The sequence below is a fragment of the Alosa alosa genome, chromosome 10 (assembly GCF_017589495.1).
Source record: "Alosa alosa isolate M-15738 ecotype Scorff River chromosome 10, AALO_Geno_1.1, whole genome shotgun sequence".
Lineage (NCBI taxonomy): Eukaryota > Metazoa > Chordata > Actinopteri > Clupeiformes > Clupeidae > Alosa > Alosa alosa.
Window position 1 is genome coordinate 21,082,071 of NC_063198.1, and position 4,980 is coordinate 21,087,050.

The following is a 4,980-nucleotide window of genomic DNA, read 5'->3' on the forward strand; positions in this document are numbered from 1 at the left end:
GGAGCAGGGAGAGAGAGCGAGAGGGCACAAGCCACCTTGTGCCAATGTCTTCCCTCTAGACGAATACTGTGCCAAACCACTTCATGAAATGCTACAACTAAGGTCTTAAATTTGTAGCGATGATCGATTGTGCAGGGTTTGTATATCAGTAGGCTTACTACACAGACCATTTAAGGGCACCTCGGGAGAAGACTCAAAATAGATGCATTAATAGGGACTTAAAATAATGTGACATGAAATTTAAAATATTCCCAGAAGCATGGTCTAAACATGTTGTGAGGGTTTTACTATCCCTGAGTGACATTATGCTTCTTGGCAACAGCAAATCTCCCAAAGAACACTGTAGACCCAATAACTCAATCAACTCTCACATGGGCAATTCAGACATTATTGATATTGCAATACTATTGATATTATTTACACTTTATGACACTAGCTGCAGAGGTCAAACTTGTATGTAGTTTAACAGTTGAGATGCCGCAACTAGTCGATGGTTGCTCTGAGTCTGAGCACACAACACAACTCCGAATATATTTGAGTTGTAAATGCATATGGGTAAACTAAGCAAATAGTAAGCAAATATGAGTCATGATATCATCCCAAAATGATTTATACACTCTTGGCTACAGCGTGCTTCACGGTAGCCTCGGATAAACCCCGCCTCTCAGGGCAGTACGCAGGGATGCTGGCTTGCTACAAGCTGTAAACTTCCTCTAGCAATATACTGAACAGTTATATAACTTCCTGTAGTCTATATGGGTCACCCTTTAAAACTTTATTGGCTTGTAGGTTATTAGACAACATCTCATTTCAACTTGTTATGAGGACTCCTTTAAAATGAACGACAGAGTGTTGCATCACATTAGGTGAGTATTAGAGGCTGAAATTCACATGAAGTAGCACATTTAACATATTAGCCTAGGGTGTTTAATATGGGGTACACACTGATATTTCGTGTCAGACAGACTGACCTATTAATCAACCATTTCTGTCTGAAAGGCTAGTGAATACAACAGAACTGTTTTCTTTAGAGTAAAGAACTTCCTGCAAGTACTTTGACATTTCAAAACAGGCAGAGCACTTTGCAGACTAAATATGATAGAACCAATTTAGCAACATGTCGGGGAAATAAGTTTCTCGACTAAATATCTGTTATGCAGCAGATAACACTGGGGCCGTGATTATTATAGGCTTACCCAGTCCCTGGCTGAAAAAGCACTGGCCAGAACTAAGGTTTGGCTGATTAATCTCAGTCTTCTACATTAGATTTTCCACCTCAGAAGAACCTGCTAAAAGTTTTATGTAAGAGGGCAAGTCAAATTTAACAACCACAACCAGTGAAGTTATCCCTCATCAGTGACCACTTGAGTGAGTGAGAATCTCAGGGGGGTGACAAATTACAGGACTTACTCTCAGCTTTCCACAGGGTGGACATGCACAGGCACAATGACATCTAAATGACACTTATGTAAATAGGGGAAAATGTGCACACAGTAAAACTTTACAACTGCTGCTGCATATTGCACTTTTCAATTGCACTCTTATGTGGCCATGTGATCACTACTGTTGCCACCTCATCTCTATATTGGCTGAGAAGGGATGCACCTGTTACTATGGTTACAAACATTTTGGTAGCTCCGAAAGCAGTGGGAGTGTAGCTGACGGAGAAAATGTCTGGAAGGTTACTATGGTTTCCTTTAATGAAATAAAGTTTACATGATTAACTTCAAGAAATCTGTTTTGGTGTTTCATTTTTATTTCTTTTAACTGCTCTGTGTTGCAAGTCCCTCACACTCAGAATTAGCAATATCACTGCTGATGTCACCAAAGAAAGAGTTCCACAGTTTACTTCTTAATGTTTATATTTTGTCAAATAGCATGTTTTTTCTGTTCTCCATATATTCAGCATCAGTGAGAAGCACTTTATGATTACATGATTAGAATTGGTAATTTATTGTAGGGCTGCATTTGGTAATACAGTGGTTTCACAAACTTAATGATATACATGTTGAGACCCACAGATGCCCTGCTAATATGTTTTCTTCTATAATGCAGTGAAAGAGCTCCGCATTACATATAGCCTATTCTCTCTTACCAGTAAAATCTAATAAAGGTGTAGCTTTTAAGATAGCAATGATATTTCATCCAGAGCCTTAGCAAATCTGACTTTAAAGTGAATGCTGCCTGCATGCACACAGAAAGCAATATCTGTGGTCTGGTTTTAAACAGGCAGTCGATGTCTTGGACATTAGATCTCACTCAAGCAAACTACCTTGGAGAATGTCTGATAACCTCCTCAGAGGAGAGGCGAGCTGAAAGACCATCTAATTCAGCAGGGGAGTCAGGCAGAGACACTATGACAGTCATGTCAGCCAAATGATACTACATAACGGGCACACCTCCAGCCTTTTGAGCAATTATGTACATAAAGTTAATAACTGGTCACTGTTAAATTCTTACACCTGGTGGGAATATTGTGGCTCGTATCCACAACGCCGCAGGCTACATGTCTGAAAGGTAGGTTACTACCAGTGATTCTCAGTAGTGACCTCTTTAGTTAGGAAAAGGAGGTCACACAGGACCTCATGCTGCTGGAGTGGGAGCGTATAATAGTTCAAGGTCAGGAAACTGAGTGTTATTCAAATGTTAATAAAGGATCGGACAATGATGCCCTCACCAGGCCAGACTAACTCAAGCACTGCACACCACTTGCAGCTATTTAAAGGCCATTCAACTACTAGAGCTACTAAACAGAATGATTTCTATGAGACGTCGTACTATGAGACGTCGTACCTAGCATTGACATTTCATTCAAGATCATATTCTAGATAGACAGAGTGTGAAGCAGTAGCCTAAATAGACTTTAAGCCTGTAAACTCTCAGACAGAATGTAAACAGGAAGTAATATAGGAATGATTTCTTTCTATATAACACAAGTGTCTGTGAGGGAATCCCTCTGAAAAACAAGTTTCTTTTCAGGCAAGAAACACACCAGTTCTCTTAGAAGAAAGATAATAAATTCCTTAACAGTAGAAAATATGATACTGTTAAGGATAAATTGCAGCATAGTGCACACTGCCATTAATTAGTCTAATTCAAGCACAGAAAATATGTGTAATTAAAGTTATACTGAAAGCAAATTTTAATTGAAAATCATTTGACAGTTTATTGATCATGTCAGTTGTTACTGATAATAATCAATCAAATAGCAAAATCATGTCAGTCCTACATGTCATGGTAGTGTTCAAGTCAAAGTAGCCTACAAGTCCTTCCCATGACTGAAGAAGCTTTCCTCTGTGACAGAATACAAGAATAGGATTTATGGAGGGTAAAAAGCTGCCCTGATGACTATAGTCAGTTTAAATAAACAAATCATATAATATATATATATATATATATATATATATATATGGAAGTGGAAAAAACAAATGCACAAATATTTTCATTTGAGTCATGGTGTTTATCCCCCAGAAACCATAAAAAGGCCTGAATAATGCATACATATGTACCACACATCTTCACACAATTGAGCATGTCAAACATGCAATACAGTATATTCAGAGCACCTCACAGAACAAAGTAATGAGATCTTCTGGGTTTTCTAACAGGTAAGTTCTATCCAGAAGACAGGATGGATACCATGAAGAATACTGGGAAACAAGATGCTTTCACCATTATACCTGAACATGTCTACTAAGTCTTCGACACTAGCACGAGTAATTGACAAGACAAATACTCAGCAATGACCCTTTGTTCTTTGTTGGCTTCCTTCATGCCTATTCAGAATTATGGCTGGGTATAATGTTCCACCACAGCCATCACCACTACCTTTTTGAGCTGTAAATGTCGAACAGTGATCTTGACTGTTGACCATCTCAGAAACTTCTGTCAGATTATGAATGACTGACACTAGATCTCACTCAGTGGTGCAACACAACTTCCCCTGCCTTCTCAGAACTAGCTCATCCTGAGAGGGGAATTAAAGAATGATATACAAAACAGCATTTTTGTTTTTTTCATGGCTGAGGCTACTTCTCAAATTACACATTATGTGATCCAACACTGACTGTGGAAGGACTGAAAGGATGATCTGAAAAGCAGTCAGTAAGTAATTAGCAGATGCCGATACATTTATCCAAAGCAACACAAACACAAACAAACCTCAAGAGATCTTTTTACACTGTTAACAATGTTGTGCATGTGTAAAGATAGTTCAACTCCTGCTGTCTTATCCCAGACTTAGGAAAGTGACTTCAAATAAATTTGAATTAATTCATGGATTTATCACACTTCCAAAAATGTCAGAAAGAATTGTGCCTACAGGAATATCAAAAAGCTCTACAATGCACTATATCAAGTATCCACACTTCTTTTTAAAGCAGGCTGCTTCCAAAGTCATGACATCCGATGCAGGGTGTTTGAAACTGGATGCAATGGTGGTTGCATTAACCTCTGCTTCAGTGAGTCTTTGATCAATGGGGCGCCTATGAAGTTTCTTGTAATGTTGTTCAAATTAAGCATGTGCTCCGATGTGTAGAAGTCTGCTGACAGCGCAAGATGTGAGCATTTTAAAAGTAGTGGTGGCAAACTTGTCATTATGAGGTATGTGCTCGTTATTACTTTCCCATAGAGATGCAGACATTGTGTTATGGCATGGAGTAATGGAGTGGAAAACTGGGTTTGAAATCGGAGTTTAAAGTCTTCATGAAGGGGCTGAAAAAGAGAACCAACTCAGTACCAACAAAAATTAGGTTAAAATGAGACCAAGCTAATGGGCATACGGGTCAATAACAGCAATTACAAGTTTACTTAGCCAGTGATGACGCTCCATAATCTGTGCCCTGTGATGCCAATGATGTCTGTGCACAGCCACACTAAAACACAAGGGAAATGCAGGAAAGTGCCATTGACCCAGTCTAATGGTCTCTTAAAACCAGCATCACCACTCTTAAAGCTTCCCCCGGCTGCATGCTACAGTAT